This window comes from Schistocerca serialis, unplaced genomic scaffold, assembly GCF_023864345.2.
Source record: "Schistocerca serialis cubense isolate TAMUIC-IGC-003099 unplaced genomic scaffold, iqSchSeri2.2 HiC_scaffold_1417, whole genome shotgun sequence".
In the NCBI taxonomy this organism is placed as follows: Eukaryota; Metazoa; Arthropoda; class Insecta; order Orthoptera; family Acrididae; genus Schistocerca; species Schistocerca serialis.
The window spans coordinates 47,652-70,904 of NW_026047644.1; positions in this window are offsets into that span (position 1 = coordinate 47,652).

A 23,253-nucleotide genomic window follows, 5' to 3' on the forward strand; every position below is an offset into this window, starting at 1 on the left:
AGATTCCGATGCTTCACTCCCGGTTTACTGTATCCCTTGGACCTTCTTATTGAAGATGAAACAGAGAAATTGCATCGGAATTAAATAAAAAAGGCACAATGCCGACTTAAGTACAAGAAGACTGACTCATCTTACTGTCTATGCTTGGAAACAATCCTGTGGCACTAGTTACAGACTCCGATGCTTCACTGCAGGTTTACTGTATCCTTGTGACCTTCTTATTGACGATGAAACACAGAAATTGCATCGGAATTAAGCACAAAAAGCACAATGCCGACTTAAGTACAAGAACACTGACTCTACTTACTGACTATGCTTTGAACCCTTCCTGTGACACTAGTTATAGATTCCGATGCTTCACTTCAGGTTTACTGTATCCCTCTGACCTTCTTATTGACGATGAAACACACAAATTGCATCGGACGTAAACACAAAAGGCACAATGCCGACATAAGTACAAGAGGACTGACTCTTCCTACTTTCTATGTTTTTACCATTCCTGTGACACTAGTTATAGATTCCGATGCTTCACGTCAGGTTTACTGTATCCCTCTGACCTTCTTATTGACGATGAAACACAGAAATTGCAACGGAATTAAATACAAAAGGGACAATGCCGACTTAAGTACAAGAAGACTGACACTTCTTACTGACTTTGTTATGAACCATTCCTGTGACACTAGTTATAGATTCCGATGCTTCAATTCAGGTTTATTGTATCCCTCTGACCTTCTTATTAACGATGAAAGACAGAAATCGCATCGGAATTAAATATAAAAGGCACAGTGCCGAATTATGTACAAGAAGACTGACTCCTCTTACTGTCTATGTTTTGAATCATTCCTGTGACACTAGTAATAGATTCCGATGCTTCACTCTTGTTTTACTGTATCCCTTGGACCCTCTTAATGACGATGAAACACAGAAATTGCATCGTAATTAAATACAAAAGGCACATTGCCGACTTTGTTACAAGAAGACTGACTCTTCTTACTGACTATGTTTTAATTCATTCCTGTGACACTAGTTGTATATTCCGATGCTTCACACCAGGTTTACTGTACCCCTTGGACCTTCTTATTGACGATGAAACACGGAAATTGCACCGGAATTAAATACAAAAGGCACAATGCCGACTTAAGTACAAGAAGACTTACTCTTCTTACTGTCTATGTTTTGAACCATTCCTCTGACACTAGTAATCGATTCCGATGCTTCACTCTAGGTTTACTGTATCCCTTGGACCTTCTTATTGACGATGAAACACAGAAATTGCATCGGAATTAAATAAGAAAGGCACAATGCCGACTTAAGTACAAGAAGACTGACTCATCTTTTTGTCTATGCTTTGAACCATTCCTGTGACAGTAGTTACAGATTCCGATGCTTCACTGCAGGTTTACTGTATCCCTGTGACCTTCTTATTGACAATGAAACGCAGAAATTGCATCGGAATTAAATACAAAAGGCACAATGCCGACTTAAGTACAAGAAGACTGACTCTTCCTACTTTCTATGATTTTACCATTCCTGTGACACTAGTTATGGATTCCGATGCTACACTTCAGGTTTACTGTATCCCTCTGACCATCTTATTGACGATGAAACACAGAAATTGCAACGGAATTAAATTCAAAAGGGACAATGCCGACTTAAGTACAAGAAGACTGACTCTTCTTCTGTCTATGTTTTGAACCAATCCTGTGACACTAGTTATCTATTCCGGTGCTTCACTTCAGGTTTACTTGATCCCTTGGACCTACTTAGTGACGATGAAACACAGAAATTGCATCGTAATTAAATACAAAAGGCACAATGGCGACCTTAGTACAAGAAAACTGACGCTTCTGATCGACTATGTTTTGATTCATTCCTGTGACACTAGTTATAGATTCCGATGCTTCAATTCAGGTTTACTGTATCCCTCTGACCTTCTTATTGACGATGAAACACACAAATTACATCGGACTTATATACAAAAGGCACAATGCCGACATAAGTACAAGAGGACTGTTTCTTCTTACTGACTATGTTTAGATTCATTCCTGTGACACTAGGTATAGATTCCGATGCTTCGCTTCATGTTTACTGTATCCCTTGGACCTTCTTATTGACGATCAACCACAGAAATAGCATCGGAATTAAATGCAAAGGGCACAATGCCGACTTAAGTACAAGAAGACTGACTCTTCTTACTGACTATGTTATGAACCATTGCTGTGACACTAGTTATAGATTCCGATGCTTCAATTCAGGTTTACTGTATCCCTCTGACCTTCTTATTAACGATGAAAGACAGAAATCGCATCGGAATTAAATCCAAAAGGCACAGTGCCGAATTAGGTACAAGAAGACTGACTCCTCTTACTGTCTATGTTTTGAACCATTCCTGTGACACTAGTAATAGATTCCGATGCTTCACTCTTGGTTTACTGTATCCCTTGGACCCTCTTAATGACGATGAAACACAGAAATTGCATCGGAATTAAATACAAAAGGCACATTGCCGACTTTGTTACAAGAAGACTGACTCTTCTTACTGACTATGTTTTAATTCATTCCTGTGACACTAGTTATAGATTCCGATGCTTCACACCAGGTTTACTGTACCCCTTGGACCTTCTTATTGACGATGAAACACAGAAATTGCACCGGAATTAAATACAAAAGGCACAATGCCGACTTAAGTACAAGAAGACTTACTCTTCTTACTGTCTATGTTTTGAACCATTCCTGTGACACTAGTAATCGATTCCGATGCCTCACTCTAGGTTTACTGTATCCCTGTGACCTTCTTATTGACAATGAAACACAGAAATTGCATCGGAATTAGATACAAAAGGCAAAATGCCGACTTAAGTACAAGAAGACTGACTCATCTTACTGTCTATGCTTTGAACCATTCCTGTGACAGTAGTTACAGATTCCGATGCTTCACTGCAGGTTTACTGTATCCCTTGGACCTTCTTGTTGACGATGAAACACAACAATTGCATAGGAATTAATTAGAGGAGGCATAATGCCGACTTAAGTTCAAGAAGACTGACTCTTCCTACTTTCAATGATATTACCATTCCTATGACACTAGTTACGGATTCCGATGCTACACTTCAGGTTTACTGTATCCCTCTGACCATCTTATTGACGATGAAACACAGAAATTGCAACGGAATTAAATTCAAAAGGGACAATGCCGAGTGAAGTACAAGAAGACTGACACTTCTTCAGTCTATGTTTTGAACCATTCCTGTGACACTAGCAATCTATTCCGTTGCTTCACTTCAGATTTACTTGATCCCTTGGACCTACTTATTGACGATGAAACACAGAAATTGCATCGGAATTAAATACAAAGGCACAATGGCGACCTTAGTACAAGAAGACTGACTCTTCTTACCGACTATGTTTTGATTCATTCCTGTGACACTAGTTATAGATTCCGATGGTTCACTCCAGGTTTACTGTATCCCTTGGACCTTCTTATTGACGATGAAACACAGAAATTATATCGGAATTAAATACAAAAGGCACAATGCCGACTTAAGCACAAGAAGACTGACTCTTCTTACTGACTATGTTTTGAACCATTTCTGTGTCACTAGTTATAGATTCCGATGCTTCACTCCCGGTTTACTGTATCCCTTGGACCTTCTTATTGACGATGAAACACAGAAATTGCATCGGAATTAAATACAAAAGGCACAATGCCGACTTTAGTACAAGAAGACTGACTCTTTTTACTGACTAATTTTTGAACCATTCCTGTGACACTAGCTATAGATTCCGATGCTTCGCTTCAGATTTACTGTATCCCTCTAACGTTCTTATTGACGAAGAAACACAGAAATTGCGTCGGAATCAAATACAAAATGCACAATGCCGAATTAAGTACAAGAAGACTGACTCTTCCTACTGTCTATGATTTGAACCATTCCTGTTACACTAGTTTTAGATTCCGATGCTTCACTTCAGGTTTACTGTATCCCTCTGACATTCTTATTGACGATGAAACACAGAAATTGCATCGGAATTAAATACAAAAGGCACAATGTCGACTTAAGTGCAAAAAGACTGACTCTTCTCACTGTCTATGTTTGATCCATTCCTGTGCCACTAGTTATAGATTCCGATGCTTCACTTAAGGTTTACTGTATCCCTCTGACCTTCTTATTTACGATGAAACACAGATTGCATCGGAATAAAATACAAAAGGCACAATGCCGACTTAAGTACAATAAGACTGACTCTTCCTACTGCCTATGTTTTGAACCATTCCTGTGACACTAGTTATAGATTCCGATGCTTCACTTCAGATTTACTGTATCTCTCTGACGTTCTTATTGACGATGGAACACAGAAATTGCAACGGAATTAAATACAAAATGCACAATGCCGAATTAAGTACAAGAACACTGACTCTTCTTACTGTCTATGTTTTCAACCATTCCTGTGACACCAGTAATAGATTCCGATGCTTCACTGTAGGTTTACTGTATCCCTTGGACCTTCTTATTGACGATGAAACACAGAAATTGCATCGGAATTAAATAAAAAAGGCACAATACCGACTTAAGTACAAGAAGACTGACTCATCTTTCTGTCTTTGTTTTGAACCATTCCTGTGACACTAGTTACAGATTCCGATGCTTCACTTCAGGTTTACCGTATCCCTCTGACCTTCTTATTGACGATGAAACATAGAAATAGCATCGGAATTAAATACAAAGGGCACAATCCCGACTTAAGTACAAGAAGACTGACTCTTATTACTGACTATGTTATGAACCATTCCTGTGACACTAGTTATAGATTCCGATGCTTCAATTCAGGTTTACTGTATCCCTCTGACCTTCTTATTAACGATGAAAGACAAAAATCGCATCGGAATTAAATCCAAAAGGCACAGTGCCGAATTAAGTACAAGAAGACTGACTCCTCTTACTGTCTATGTTTTGAACCATTCCTGTGACACTAGTAATTGATTACGATGCTTCACTCTTGGTTTACTGTATTCCTTGGTCCCTCTTAATGACGATGAAACACAGATATTGCATCGGAATTAAATACAAAAGGCACATTGGCGACTTTGTTACAAGAAGGCTGACTCTTCTTACTGACTAGGTTTTAATTCATTCCTGTGACACTAGTTATAGATTCCGATGCTTCACACCAGGTTTACTGTACCCCTTGGACCTTCTTATTGACGATGAAACACAGAAATTGCACCGGAATTAAATACAAAAGGCACAATGCCGACTTAAGTACAAGAAGACTTACTCTTCATACTGTCTATGTTTTGAACCATTCCTGTGACACTAGTAATAGATTCCGATGCTTCACTCTAGGTTTACTGTATCCCTGTGACCTTCTTATTGACAATGAAACACAGAAATTGCATCGGAATTAAATACAAAAGGCACAATGCCGACTTAAGTACAAGAAGACTGACTCATCTTACTGTCTATGCTTTGAACCATTCCTGTGACACTAGTTACAGATTCCGATGCTTCACTGCAGGTTTACTGTATCCCTGTGACCTTCTATTTGACAATGAAACACAGAAATTTCATCGGAATTAAATACAAAAGGCACAATGCCGACTTAAGTACAAGAACACTGACTCTTCTTACTGACTATGCTTTGAACCATTCCTATGGCACTAGTTATAGATTCCGATGCTTCGCTTCAGGTTTACTGTATCCCTTGGACCTTCTTATTGACGATGAAACAAAACATTTGCATAGGAATTAATTAGAGGAGGCATAAGGCCGACTTAAGTTCAAGAAGACTGACTCTTCCTACTTTCTATGATTTTACCATTCCTGTGACACTAGTTATGGATTCCGATGCTACACTTCAGGTTTACTGTATCCCTCTGACCATCTTATTGACGATGAAACACAGAAATTGCAACGGAATTAAATTCAAAAGGGACAATGCCGACTTAAGTACTAGAAGACTGACTCTTCTTCTGTCTATGTTTTGAACCATTCCTGTGACACTAGTTATCTATTCCGGTTCTTCACTTCAGGTTTACTTGATCCCTTGGACCTACTTATTGACGATGAAACACAGAAATTGCATCGGAATTAATTACAAAAGGCACAATGGCGACCTTAGTACAAGAAGCCTGACTCTTCTTACCGACTATGGTTTGATTCATTCCTGTGACACTAGTTATAGATTCCGATGGTTCACTCCAGGTTTACTGTATCCCTTGGACCTTCTTATTGACGATGAAACACAGAAATTATATCGGAATTAAATACAAAAGGCACAATGCCGACTTTAGTACAAGAAGACTGACTCTTCTTACTGTCTATGTTTTGAACCATTCCTGTGACACCAGTAATAGATTCCGATGCTTCACTCTAGGTTTACTGTATCCCTTGGACCTTCTTATTGACGATGAAACACAGAAATTGCATCGGAATTAAATAAAAAATGCACAATACCGACTTAAGTACAAGAAGACTGACTCATCTTTCTGTCTATGTTTTGAACCATTCCTCTGACACTAGTTACAGATCCCGATGCTTCACTTCAGGTTTACTGTATCCCTCTCACATTCTTATTGACGATGAAACACAGAAATTGCATCGGAATTAAATAAAAAAGGCACAATACCGACTTAAGTACAAGAAGACTGACTCATCTTTCTGTCTATGTTTTGAACCATTCCTGTGACACTAGTTACAGATTCCGATGCTTCACTGCAGGTTTACTGTATCCCTTGGACCTTCTTATTGACGATGAAACATAGAAATTGCATCGGAATTAAATACAAAAGGCACAATGCCGACTTATGTACAAGAACACTGACTCTTCTTACTGACTATGCTTTGAACCATTCCTGTGACACTAGTTATAGATTCCGATGCTTCACTTCAGGTTTACTGTATCCCTTGGACCTTCTTATCGACGATGAAACACAGAAATTGCATCGGAATTAAATAAAAAATGCAAAATGCCGACTTAAGTACAAGAAGACTGACTCATCTTACTGTCTTTGCTTTGAACCATTCCTGCGACACTAGTTACAGATTCCGATTCTTTACTGCATGTTAACTGTATCCCTTGGACCTTCTTATTGACGATGAAACACAGAAATTGCATCGGAATTAAATACAAAAGGCACAATGCCGAATTAAGTACAAGAAGACTGTCTCTTCCTACTGTCTATGATTAGAACCATTCCTGTGACACTGGTTTTAGATTCCGATGCATCACTTCAGGTTTACTGTATCCCTCTGACCTTCACATTGACGATGATACACTGAAATTGCATCGGAATTAAATACAAAAGGCACAATGCCGCCTTAAGTACAAGAAGACTGACTCTTCTCACTGTCTATGTTTTGAACCATTCCTGTGACACTAGTTATAGAGTCCGATGCTTCACTTCAGGTTTACTGTATTCCTCAGACCTTCTTATAGACGATGAAACACAGAAATTGCATCGGGATAAAATCAAAAGGCACAATGCCGATTTAAGTACAATAAGACTGACTCTTCCAACTGTCTATGCTTCGAACCATTCCTGTGACACTAGTTATACATTCCGATGCTTCACTTCAGGTCTACTGTACCCCTGTGACCTTCATATTGACGATGAAACACAGAAATTGCATCGGAATTAAATACAAAAGGCACAATGCCGACTTAAGTACAAGAAGACTGACTCTTCCTACTGTCTATGATTTGAAAAATTCCTGTGTCACTAGTTACAGATTCCGATACTTCACTCCCGGTTTACTGTATCTCTTGGACCTGCCTATTGACGATGAAACACAGAAATTGCATCGGAATTAAATAGGAAAGGCACAATGCAGACTTAAGTACAAGAAGACTGACTCTTCTTACTGACTATGTTTTGAACCATTCCTGTGACACTAGTTATAGATTCCGATGCTTCACTTCAGGTTTACTGTATCCCTCTGACCTCCTTATTGACGATGAAACACAGAAATTGCAACGGAATTTTATAAAAAAGGCACTATGCCGAATTAAGTACAATAAGACTAACTCTTCTTACTGTCTATGTTTTGAACCATTCATGTGACACTAGTTATAGATTCCGATGCTTCACTCCAGGTTTACTGTATCCCTTGGACCTTCTTATTGACGATGAAACACAGCAATTTCATCGGAATTAAATACAAAAGGCACAATGCCGACTTAAGTACAAGAAGACTAACTCTTCTCACTGTCTATGTTTGATCCATTCCTGTGACACTAGTTATAGATTCCGATGCTTCCCTTCAGGTTTACTGTATCCCTTGGACCTTCTTATTGACGATGAAACATAGAAATTGCTTCGGAATTAAATACAAAAGGCACAATGAAGACTGAAGTACAAGAAAACTGACTCTTCTTACTGACTATGTTTTGATTCATTCCTGTGACACTAGTTATAGATTCTGATGCTTCACTCCAGGTTTACTGTATCCCTTGGACCTTCTTATTGACGATGAAACACAGAAATTGCATCGGAATTAAATACCAAAGGCACAATGCCGACTTAAGTACAAGAAGACTGACTCTTCTTACTGACTGAGTTTTGAACCATTCCTGTGACACTAGTTATAGATTCCGATGCTTCACTCCCGGGTTACTGTATCCCTTGGACCTTCGTATTGAGGTTGAAACACAAAAATTGCATCGGAATTAAATACAAAAGGCACAATGCCGACGTAAGTATAAGAAGACTGACTCTTCTTACTGACTATGTTTTGAACCATTCCTGTGACACTAGTTGTAGATTCCGATGCTTCACTCCAGGTTTACTGTATCCCTCGGACCTTCTTATTGACGATGAAACACAGAAATTGCATCGGAATTAAATCCAAAAGGCACAGTGCCGAAATAAGTACAAGAAGACTAACTCTTCTTACTGTCTATGATTTCAATCATTCCTGTGACACTAGTTATAGATTCCGATGCTTCACTCCAGGTTTACTGTATCCCTTGGACCTTCTTATTTACGATGAAACACAGAAATTGCATCGGAATTAAATAGAGAAGGCACAATGCCGACTTAAGTACAAGAACACTGACTCTTCCTACTTTCTACGTTTTTACCATTCCTGTGACACTAGTTATAGATTCCGATGCTTTACTTCAGGTTTACTGTATCCCTTGGACCTTCTTGTTGACGATGAAACACAGAAATTGCATCGGAATTAAATACAAAAGGCACAATGCCGACTGAAGTACAAGAAAACTGACTCTTCTTACTGACTATGTTTTGATTCATTCCTGTGACACTAGTTATAGATTCTGATGTTTCACTCCAGGTTTACTGTATCCCTTGGACCTTCTTATTGACGATGAAACACAGAAATTGCATCGGAATTAAATACCAAAGGCACAATGCCGACTTAAGTACAAGAAGACTGACTCTTCTTACTGACTGAGTTTTGAACCATTCCTGTGACACTAGTTATAGATTCCGATGCTTCACTCCCGGTTTACTGTATCCCTTGGACCTTCGTATTGAGGATGAAACACGGAAATTGCATCGGAATTAAATACAAAATGCACAATGCCGACTGAAGTACAAGAAAACTGACTCTTCTTACTGACTATGTTTTGATTCATTCCTGTGACACTAGTTATAGAATCTGATGCTTCACTCCAGGTTTACTGTATCCCTTGGACCTTCTTATTGACGATGAAACACAGAAATTGCATCGGAATTAAATACAAAATGCACAATGCCGACTGAAGTACAAGAAGACTGACTCTTCCTACTGACTATGTTTTGAACCATTCCTGTGACACTAGTTATAGATTCCGATGCTTCACTTCAGGTTTACTGTATCCCTCTGACCTTCTTATTAACGATGAAACACAGAAATTGCATCGGAATAAAATACAAAAGGCACAATGTCGACTTAAGTACAATAAGACTGACTCTCCCTACTGTCTATGCTTTGAACCATTCCTGTGACACTAGTTATAGATTCCGATGCTTCACTTCAGATTTACTGTTTCCCTCTGACGTTCTTATTGAAGATGAAACACAGAAATTGCGTTGGAATTAAATACAGAATGCACAATGCCGAATTAAGTAGAAGAAGACTGACTCTTCTTACTGTCTATGTTTTGAACCATTCCTCTGACACTAGTAATAGATTCCGATGCTTCACTGTAGGTTTACTGTATCCCTTGGACATTCTTATTGACGATGAAACACAGAAATTGCATCGGTATTAAATACAAAAGGCACAATGCAGACTGAAGTACAAGAACACTGACTCTTCTAACTGACTATGCTTTGAACCATTCCTGTTACACTAGTTATAGATTCCGATGCTTCACTTCAGGTATACTGTATCCCATGGACCTTCTTATTGGCGATGAAACACAGCAATTGCATCGGAATTAAATAGAGCAGGCACAATGCCGACTTAAGTACAAGAAGACTGACTCTTCCTACTTTCTATGTTTTTACCATTTCTGTGACACTTGTTATAGATTCTGATGCTTCACTTCAATTTTACTGTATCCCTCTGACCTTCTTATTGAGGATGAAATACAGAAATTGCAACGGAATTAAATACAAAATTGACAATGCCGACTTAAGTACAAGAAGACTGACTCTTCCTACTGTCTATGATTTGAACCATTCCTGTGACACTAGTTATAGATTACGATGAGTCACTCCAAGTTTACTGTATCCCTTGGACCTTCTTATTTACGATGAAACACAGAAATTGCATCGGAATTTAATACAAAAGACACAATGGCGACTTAAGTACATGAAGACTGACTCTTCTTACTGACTATGTTTTGAACCATTCCTTTGACACTAGTTATATATTCCGGTGCTTCACCTCAGGTTTCCTGGATCCCTTGGTCCTTCTTATTGACGATGAAACACAGAAATTGCATCGGAATTAAATACAAAAGGCACAATGTCGACTTAAGTACGAGAAGACTGAGTCTTCCTACTGTCTATGATTTCAACCATTCCTGTGACACTAGTTTTAGATTCCGATGCTTCACTTCGGGTTTACTGTATCCCTCTCACCTTCATATTGACGATGAAACACAGAAATTGCATCGGAATTAAATACAAAAGGCACAATGCCGACTTAAGTACAAGAAGACTGACTCTTCTCACTGTCTATGTTTGAACCATTCCTGTGACAATAGTTATAGATTCCGATGGTTCTCTTCAGGTTTACTGTATCCCTTGGACCTTCTTATTGACGATGAAACACAGAAATTGCATCGGAATAAAATACAAAATGCACAATGCCGACTTAGGTACAATAAGACTCACTCTTCCTACTGTCTATGCTTTGAACCATTCCTGTGACACTAGTTATAGATTCCGATGCTTCACTTCAGGTCTACTGTATCCCTCTGACCTTCCTATTGACGATGAAATAAAGAAATTGCATCGGAATTGAATAGAAAAGGCACAATGCAGACATAAGTACAAAAAGACTGACTCTTCCAACTGTCTATGATTTGAACCACTCCTGTGACACTAGTTATAGATTCCGATACTTCACACCAGGTTTACTGTATCCCTTGGACCTTCTTGTTGACGATGAAACACAGAAATTACATCGGAATTAAATACAAAATTCACAATAGCGACATAAGTACAAGAAGACTGACTCTACTTACTGACTATGCTTTGAACCATTCATGTGACACTCGTTATAGATTCCGGTGTTTCACTTCAGGTTTACTGTATCCCTTTGACCTTCGAATTGACGATGAAACACAGAAATTGCGTCGGAAGTAAATACAATTGGCACAATGCCGACTTAAGTACAAGAAGACTGACTCTTTTTACTGACTATGTTTTGAACCATTCCTGTGACACTAGTATTAGATTCTGAAGCTTCACTTCAGGTTTACTGTATCCCTTGGACCTTCTTATTGACGATGAAACATAGAAATTGCTTCGGAATTAAATAAAAAATGCACAATGCCGACTTAAGTAAAAGAAGACTGACTTCTCTTACTGATTATGATTTGAACCATTCCTGTGACACTAGTTATAGATTCCGATGCTTCACTTCAGATTTACTGTATCCCTCTGACCGTCTTATTGACGATGAAACACAGAAATTTCATCGGAATTAAATACAAAAGACACAATGCCCACTTAAGTACAAGAAAACTGACTCTTCTTACTGTCTATGCTTTGAACCATTCCTGTGACACTAGTTACACATTCCGATGCTTCACTCCATGTTTACTGTATCCCTTGGACCTTCTTATTTACGATGAAACACAGATATTGCATCGGAATTATATACAAAGGGCTCAATGCCGACTTAAGTACAAGAAGACTGACTCTTCTTCTGTCTATGTTTTCAACCATTCCTGTGACACTAGTTATAGATTTCGATGCTCCTCTTCAGGTTTACTGTATCTCTTGGACCTTCTTATTGACGATGATACACAGAAGTTGCATCGGAAGTAAATACAAAAGGCACAGTGCCGAAATAAGTACAGGAAGACTGTCTCTTCTTACTGTCTATGATTTGAACCATTCCTGTGACACTAGTTTAGATTCTGATGCTTCACTCCAGGTTTACTGTATCCCTTGGACCTTCTTATTTACGATGAAACACAGAAATTGCATCGGAATTATATACAAAAGTCACAATGCCGACTTAAGTACAAGAAGACTGACTCTTCTTACTGACTATGTTTTGAACCATACCTGTGACACTAGTTATAGATTCCGATGCTTCACTTCAGATTTACTGTATCCCTCTGACGTTCTTATTAACGATGAAACACAGAAATTGCATCGGATTTAAATCCAAAAGGCACAGTGCCGAAATAAGTACAAGAAGACTGACTCTTCTTACTGTCTATGATTTGAACCATTCCTGTGACACTAGTTATAGATTCCGATGCTTCACTCCAGGTTTACTGTATCCCTTGGACCTTCTTATTTACGATGAAACACAGAAATTGCATCGGAATTAAATAGAGAAGGCACAGTGCCGACTTAAGTACAAGAACACTGACTCTTCCTACTTTCTACGTTTTTACCATTCCTGTGACACTAGTTATAGATTCCGATGCTTCACTTCAGGTTTACTGTATCCCTTGGACCATGTTGTTGACGATGAAACACAGAAATTGCATCGGAATTAAATACAAAAGGCACAATGCTGACTGAAGTACAAGAAAACTGACTCTTCTTACTGACTATGTTTTGATTCATTCCTGTGACACTAGTTATATATTCTGATGCTTCACTCCAGGTTTACTGTATCCCTTGGACCTTCTTATTGACGATGAAACACAGAAATTGCATCGGATTTAAATACCAAAGGCACAATGCCGACTTAAGTACAAGAAGACTGACTCTTCTTACTGACTGAGTTTTGAACGATTCCTGTGACACTAGTTATAGATTCCGATGCTTCACTCCAGGTTTACTGTATCCCTTGGACCTTCGTATTGAGGATGAAACACAAAAATTGCATCGGAATTATATACAAAGGCACAATTCCGACTTAAGTACAAGAAGACTGACTCTTCTTACTGACTATGTTTTGAACCATTCCTGTGACACTAGTTATAGATTCCGATGCTTCACTTCAGGTTTACTGTATCCCTCTGACCTTCTTATTAACGATGAAACACAGAAATTGCATCGGAATTAAATCCAAAAGGCACAGTGCTGAAATAAGTACAAGAAGACTGACTCTTCTTACTGTCTATGATTTGAACCATTCCTGTGACACTAGTTATAGATACCGATGCTTCACTCCAGGTTTACTGTATCCCTTGGACCTTCTCATTTACGATGAAACACAGAAATTGCATCGGAATTAAATAGAGAAGGCACAATGCCGTCTTAAGTACAAGAGCACTGACTCTTCCTACTTTCTACGTTTTTACCATTCCTGTGACACTAGTTATATATTCCGATGCTTCACTTCAGGTTTACTGTATCCCTTGGACCTTCTTGTAGACGATGAAACACAGAAATTGCATTGGAATTAAATACAAAAGGCACAATGCCGACTTAAGTACAAGAAAACTGACTCTTCTTACTGACTATGTTTTGATTCATTCCTGTGACACTAGTTATAGATTCTGATGCTTCACTCCAGGTTTACTGTATCCCTTGGACCTTCTTATTGACGATGAAACACAGAAATTGCATCGGAATTAAATACCAAAGGCACAATGCCGACTTAAGTACAAGAAGACTGACTCTTCTTACTGACTGAGTTTTGAACCATTCCTGTGACACTAGTTATAGATTCCGATGCTTCACTCCCGGTTTACTGTATCCCTTGGACCTTCGTATTGAGGATGAAACACAAAAATTGCATCGGAATTAAATACAAAAGGCACAATGCCGACTTAAGTGCAAGAAGACTGACTCTTCTACCTGATTATAATTTGAACCATTCCTGTGACACTAGTTATAGATACCGATGCTTCACTCCAGGTTTACTGTATCCCTTGGACCTTCTCATTTACGATGAAACACAGAAATTGCATCGGAATTAAATAGAGAAGGCACAATGCCGACTTAAGTACAAGAGCACTGACTCTTCCTACTTTCTACGTTTTTACCATTCCTGTGACACTAGTTATATATTCCGATGCTTCACTTCAGGTTTACTGTATCCCTTGGACCTTCTTGTAGACGATGAAACACAGAAATTGCATTGGAATTAAATACAAAAGGCACAATGCCGACTTAAGTACAAGAATACTGACTCTTCTTTCTGTCTATGTTTTGAACCATCCCTGTGTCACTAGTCATAGATTCCGATGCTTCACTCCAGGTTTACTGTACCCATTGGACCTTCTTATTGACGATGAAACACAGAAATTGCATCGGAATTAAATACAAAAGGCACAATGCCGACTTAAGTACAAGAAGACTGACTCTTCTTACTGACTATGTTTTGAACCATTCCTGTGACAGTAGTTATAGATTCCGATGCCTCACTTTAGGTTTCCTGTATCCCTCTGACCTTCTTATTGACGATGAAACACAGAAATTGCATCAGAATTAAATACAAAAGGGACAATGCCGAATTAAGTACAAGAAGACTGACTCATCTTACTGTCTATGTTTTGAACCATTCATGTGAAACTAGTTATAGATTTCGATGCTTCACTCCAGGTTTACTGTCTCCCATGGACCTTCTTATTGACAATGAAACACAGAAATTGCATCGCAACTAAATACAAAAGGCACAATGGCGACTTAAGTACAAGAAGACTGACTCTTCTTACTGACTATGATTTAAACCATACATGTGACACTAGTTATAGGTTCCGGTGCTTCACTTCAGGTTTACTGTATCCCTTGGACCTTCTTTTTGACGATGAAACACCGAAATTGCATCGGAAATAAATACAAAAGACACAATGCCCACTTGGTACAAGAAAACTGACTCTTCTTACTGTCTATGCTTTGTACCATTCCTGTGACACTAGTTATAGATTCCGATGCTTCACTCCAGGTTTACTGTATCCCTTGGACCTTCTTATTGACGATGTAACACAGAAATTGCAACGGAATTAAATACAAAAGGCACAATGCCGACTTAAGTACAAGAAGACTGGCTCTTTTTACTGACTATGTTTTGAACCATTCCTGTGACACTAGTTATAGATTCCGATGCTTCACTTCAGATTTACTGTATCCCTCTGACCTTCTTATTGACGATGAAACACAGAAATTTCATCGGAATTAAATACAAAAGACACAATGCCCACTTGAGTACAAGAAAACTGACTCTTCTTACTGTCTATGCTTTGTACCATTCCTGTGACACTAGTTATAGATTCCGATGCTTCACTCCAGGTTTACTGTATCCCTTGGACCTTCTTGGTGACGATGAAACACAGAAATTGAATCGGAATTAAATAAACAAGGCACAATGACGAATTAAGTACAAGAAGACTGACTCTACTTACTGTCTATGTTTTGAACCATTCCTGTGACACTAGTTATAGATTCATATGCTTCACTCCAGGTTGACTATATCCCTTGGACCTTCTTTTTGACGATGAAACACCGAAATTGCATCGGAAATAAATACAAAAGACACAATGCCCACTTGAGTACAAGAAAACTGACTCTTCTTACTGTCTATGCTTTGTACCATTCCTGTGACACTAGTTATAGATTCCGATGCTTCACTCCAGGTTTACTGTATCCCTCTGCCCTTCTTATTGACGATGAAACACTGAAATTGCTTCGGAATTAAATACAAATTGCACAACGGCGACTTAACTACAAGAAGACTGACTCTGCTGACTGTCTATGATTTGAACCATTTCTAATACTAGTTATAGAACTCGATGCTTCACTTCAGGTTTTCTGTATCCCTTGGACCTTCTTATTGACGATGTAACACAGAAATTGCAACGGAATTAAATACAAAAGGCACAATGCCGACTTAAGTACTAGAAGACTGACTCTTCTTACTGACTATGTTTTGAACCATTCCTGTGACACTAGTTATAGACTCTGATGCTTCACTTCAGGTGTACTGTATCCTTAGGACCTTCTTATTGAAAATGAAACACAGAAATTGCATCGGAAATAAATACAAAAGGCACATTGCCGACTTAAGTACAAGGATACTGACGCTTTTTACTGACTATGTTTGAACCACTCCTGTGACACTAGTTACAGATTCCGATGTTTCACTCCAGGTTTACTGTATCCCTTGGATCTTCTTATTGACGATGAAACACAGAAATTGCATCGGAATTAAATACAAAAGGCACAATGCCGACTGAAGTACAAGAAGACTGACTCTTCTTACTGACTATGTTCTGAACCACCCCTGTGACACTAGTTACAGATTCCGATGCTTCGCTCCAGGTTTACTGTATCCCTTGGATCTTCTTATTGACGATGAAACACAGAAATTGCATCGGAATTAAATACAAAAGGCACAATGCCAACTTAAGTGCAAGAAGACTGGCTCTTCTTACTGACTATGTTTTGAACCATTCCTGTGACACTAGCTATAGATTCCGAGGCTTCACTTCAGGTTCACTGTATCCCTTTGACCTTCTGATTGACGATGAAACACAGAAATTGCTTCGGAATTAAATAGAAAATGCACAATGCCGACTTAAGTACAAGAACACTGACTCATGCCACTGTCTATGATTTGAACCATTCCTGTGTCACTAGTTATAGATTCCGATGCTTCACTTCAGGTTTACTGTATCCCTTGGACCTTCTTATTGACGATGAAACACAGAAATTGCATCGGATTTAAATAAAAAAGGAACAATGTCGACTTAAGTACAAGAAGACTGACTCATCTTATTGTCTATGATTTGAACCATTCCTGTGACACTAGTTACAGATTCCGATGCTTCACTCCAAGTTTACTGTATCCCTTGGACCTTCTTATTGACGATGAAACACAGAAATTGCAACGGAATTAAATACAAATGGCACAATGCCGACTTAAGTACAAGAAGACTGACTCTTCTTCTGTCTACGTTTTGAACCATTCCTGTGACACTAGTTATAGATTTCGATGCTTCACTTCAAGTTTACTGTATCCCTCTGACCTTCTTATTGACGATGAAAGACAGAAATTGCATCGGAATTAAATACAAAAGGCACAATGCCGGATTAAGTACAAGAAGACTGACTCTTCTTACTGTCTATGTCTTGAACCATTCATGTGACACGAGTTATAGATCTGATGCTTCACTCCAGGTTTACTGTATCCCTTGGACCATTTTATTGACGATGAAACACAGAAATTGCATCGGAATTAAATACAAAAGGCACAATGCCGACTTAAGTACAAGAAGACTGGCTCTTCTTACTGACTATGCTTTGAACCGGTCCTGTGACACTAGTTACAGATTCCGATGCTTCACTCCAGGTTTACTGTATCCCTTGGACCTTCTTATTGACGATGAAAGACAGAAATTGCATCGAAATTAAATACAAAAGGCACAATGCCGACTAAAGTCCAAGAAGACTGGCTCTTCTTACTGACTATGCTTTGAACCATTCCTGTGACACTAGTTATAGATTCCGAGGCTTCACTTCAGGTTCACTGTATCCCTTGGACCTTCTTATTGACGATGAAACACAGAAATTGCATCGGAATTAAATAGAAAATGCAAATTGCCGACTTAAGTACAAGAAGACTGACTCTTCCTACTGTCTATATTTTCAGTCATTCCCGTGACACTAGTTATAGACTCTGATACTTTACTTCAGGTTTACTGTATCCCTCTGACGTTCTTATTGACGATGAAACACAGATATTGCGTCGGAATTAAATACAAATGGCACAATGCCGAAATAAGTTTAAGAAGACTGACTCGTCTTACTGTCTATGTTTTGAACCATTCCTTTGACACTAGTTATAGATTCCGAAGCTTCACTCTAAGTTTACTGTATCCCTTGGACCTTCTTATTGACGATGAAACACAGAAATTGCATCGGAATTAAATAGAAAGGGCACCATGCCGACTTAAGTACAAGAAGACTGACTCTTCCTACTGTCTATGTTTTGAACCGTTCCTGTGACACTAGTTATAGATTTCGATGCTTCACTTCAGGTTAACCTTATCCCACAGACCTTCTTATTGACGATGAATCACAGAAATTGCATCGGAATTAAATAAAAAAGGCACAATGCCGACTTATGTACAAGAAGACTGACTCTTTTTACTGACTATGTTTTGAACCATTCATGTGACACTAGTTATAGATTTCGATGCTTCACTTCAGGTTCACTGTATCCCTCTGACGTTCTAATTGACGATGCAACACAGAAATTGCGTCGGAATTAAATACAAATGGCACAATGCCGAATTAAGTACAAGAAGACTGACTCGTCTTACTGTCTATGCTTTGAACCATTCCTTTGACACTAGTTATAGATTCCGATGCTTCACTCTAGGTTTACTGTATCCCTTGGACCTTCTTATTGACGATGAAACACAGAAATTGCATCGGATTTAAATTAAAAAGGAACAATGTCGACTTAAGTACAAGAAGACTGACGCATCTTACTGTCTATGATTTGAACCATTCCTGTGAAACTAGTTATAGACTCTGATGCTTCACTTCAGGTTTACTGTATCCCTCTGAGGTTCTTATTGACGATGAAACACAGAAATTGCGTCGGAATGAAATACAAATGGGACAATGCCGAAATAAGTTTAAGAAGACTGACTCGTCTTGCTGTCTATGTTTTGAACCATTCCTTTGACACTAGTTATAGATTCAGATGCTTCACTCTAAGTTTACTGTATCCCTTGGACCTTCTTATTGACGATGAAACACAGAAATTTCGTCGGAATTAAATAGAAAATGCACAATGCCGACTAAAGTACAAGAAGACTGACTCTTCCTACTGTCTATGCTTTGAACCATTCCTGTGACACTAGTTATAGATTTCGATGCTTCACTTCACGTTTACTGTACCCCTCTGACCTTCTTATTGACGATGAAACACAGAAATAGCATCGGAATTAAATACAAGAGGCACAATGCCGGATTTAGTACAAGAAGACTGACTCTTCTTACTGTCTATGTTTTGAACCATTCTTGTGACACGAGTTATAGATCTGATGCTTCACTCCAGGTTTACTGTATCCCTTGGACCTTTTTATTGACGATGAAACACAGAAATTGCATCGGAATTAAATACAAAAGGCACAATGACGACTTAAGTACAAGAAGACTGGCTTTTCTTACTGACTATGTTTTGAACCACTCCTGTGACACTAGTTACAGATTCCGATGCTTCACTCCAGGTTTACTGTATCACTTGGACCTTCTTATTGACGATGAAAGACAGAAATTGCATCGAAATTAAATACAAAAGGCACAAAGCCGACTTAAGTACAAGAAGACTGGCTCTTCTTACTGACTATGCTTTGAACGATTCCTGTGACACTAGTTATAGATTCCGAGGCTTCACTTCAGGTTCACTGTATCCCTTGGACCTTCTTATTGACGATGAAACACACAAATTGCATCGGAATTAAATAGAAAATGCAAATTGCCGACTTAAGTACAAGATGACTGACTCTTCCTACTGTCTATATTTTGAACCATTCCCGTGACGCTAGTTATAGATTCCGATGCTTCACTTCAGGTTTACTGTATCCCTCTGCCCTTCTTATTGACGATGAAACAGAGAAATTGCATCGGAATTAAATACAAATTGCACAATGCCGACTTAAGTACAAGAAGAATGACTCTGCTCACTGTCTATGATTTGAACCATTTCTGTGATACTAGTTATAGATTTCGATGCTGCACTTCAGGTTTTCTGTATCCCTTGGACCTTCTTATTGACGATGAAACACAGAAATTGCATCGGAATTTAATACAAATGGCAAAATGCCGACTTAAGTACAAGAACACTGACTCTTGCCACTGTCTATGATTTGAACCATTCATGTGACACTAGTTATAGATTCCGATGCTTCACTTCAGGTGTACTGTATCCCTTGGACCTTCTTATTGACAATGAAATACAGAAATTGCGACAGAATTAAATACAAATGGCACAATGCCGACTTAAGTACAAGAAGACTGACTCGTCTTCTGTCTATGATTTGTACCATTCCTGTGACACTAGTTATAGATTTCGATGCTTCACTTCAGGTTTATTGTATCCCTCTGACGTTCTAATTGACGATGAAACACAGAAATTGCGTCGGAATAAGATACAAATGGCACAATGCCGAATTAAGTACAAGAAGTCTGACTCGTCTTACTGTCTATGCTTTGAACCGTTCCTTTGACACTAGTTTTAGATTCCGATGCTTCACTCTAGGTTTACTGTATCCCTACAACCATCTTATTGACGATGAAACACAGAAATTGCATCGGATTTAAATAAAGAAGGAACAATGTCGACTTAAGTACATGAAAACTGACTCATCTTACTGTCTATGATTTGAACCATTCCTGTGACACTAGTTATAGATTACGATGAGTCACTCCAAGTTTACTGTATCCCTTGGACCTTCTTATTTACGATGAAACACAGAAATTGCATCGGAATTTAATACGAAAGACACAATGGCGACTTAAGTACATGAAGACTGACTCTTCTTACTGACTATGCTTTGAACCATTCATGTGACACTCGATATAGATTCCGGTGCTTCCCCTCAGGTTTACTGTATCCCTTTGACCTTCGTATTGACGATGAAACACAGAAATTGCATCGGAATTAAATACAAAAGGCACAATGCCGACTTAAGTACAAGAAGACTGACTCTTCTCACTGTCTATGTTTGAACCATTCCTGTGACAATAGTTATAGATTCCGATGCTTCTCTTCAGGTTTACTGTATCCCTCAGACCTTCTTATTGACGATGAAACACAGAAATTGCATCGGAATAAAATACAAAAGGCACAATGCCGACTTAGGTACAATAAGACTCACTCTTCCTACTGTCTATGCTTTGAACCATTCCTGTGACACTAGTTATAGATTCCGATGCTTCACTTCAGGTCTACTGTATCCCTCTGACCTTCCTATTGACGATGAAACATAGAAATTGCATCGGAATTGAATAGAAAAGGCACAATGCAGACATAAGTACAAAAAGACTGACTCTTCCTACTGTCTATGATTTGAACCACTCCTGTGACACTAGTTATAGATTCCGATACTTCACACAAGGTTTACTGTATCCCTTGGACCTTCTTGTTGACGATGAAACACAGAAATTACATCGGAATTAAATACAAAATTCACAATAGCGACATAAGTACAAGAAGACTGACTCTACTTACTGACTATGCTTTGAACCATTCATGTGACACTCGTTATAGATTCCGGTGTTTCACTTCAGGTTTACTGTATCCCTTTGACCTTCGTATTGACGATGAAACACAGAAATTGCGTCGGAAGTAAATACAATAGGCACAATGCCGACTTAAGTACAAGAAGACTGACTCTTCTTACTGACTATGTTTTGAACCATTCCTGTGACACTAGTATTAGATTCTGAAGCTTCACTTCAGGTTTACTGTATCCCTTGGACCTTCTTATTGACGATGAAACATAGAAATTGCTTCGGAATTAAATAAAAAATGCACAATGCCGACTTAAGTAAAAGAAGACTGACTTCTCTTACTGATTATGATTTGAACCATTCCTGTGACACTAGATATAGATTCCGATGCTTCACTTCAGATTTACTGTATCCCTCTGACCGTCTTATTGACGATGAAACACAGAAATTTCATCGGAATTAAATACAAAAGACACAATGCCCACTTAAGTACAAGAAAACTGACTCTTCTTACTGTCTATGCTTTGAACCATTCGTGTGACACTAGTTACATATTCCGATGCTTCACTCCATGTATACTGTATCCCTTGGACCTTCTTATTTACGATGAAACACAGAAATTGCATCGGAATTATATACAAAGGGCACAATGCCGACTTAAGTACAAGAAGACTGACTCTTCTTACTGACTGAGTTTTGAACTATTGCTGTGACACTAGTTATAGATTCCGATGCTTCACTCCCGGTTTACTGTATCCCTTGGACCTTCGTATTGAGGATGAAACACAATAATTGCATCGGAATTACATACAAATGGCACAATGCCGACTTAAGTACAAGAAGACTGACTCTTCTTACTGTCTATGATTTGAACCATTCCTGTGACACTAGTTATAGATTCCGATGCTTCACTCCAGGTTTACTGTATCCCTTGGACCTTCTTATTTACGATGAAACACAGAAATTGCATCGGAATTAAATAGAGAAGGCACAATGCCGACTTTAGTACAAGAACACTGACTCTTCCTACTTTCTACGTTTTTACCATTCCTGTGACACTAGTTATAGATTCCGATGCTTCACCTCAGGTTTACTGTATCCCTTGGACCTTCTTGTAGACGATGAAACACAGAAATTGCATCGGAATTAAATACAAAAGGCACAATGCCGACTGAAGTACAAGAAAACTGACTCTTCTTACTGACTATGTTTTGTTCATTCCTGTGACACTAGTTATAGATTCTGATGCTTCACTCCAGGTTTACTGTATCCCTTGGACCTTCTTATTGACGATGAAACACAGAAATTGCATCGGAATTAAATACCAAAGGCACAATGCCGACTTAAGTACAAGAAGACTGACTCTTCTTACTGACTGAGTTTTGAACCATTCCTGTGACACTAGTTATAGATTCCGATGCTTCACTCCCGGTTTACTGTATCCCTTGGACCTTCGTATTGAGGATGAAACACAA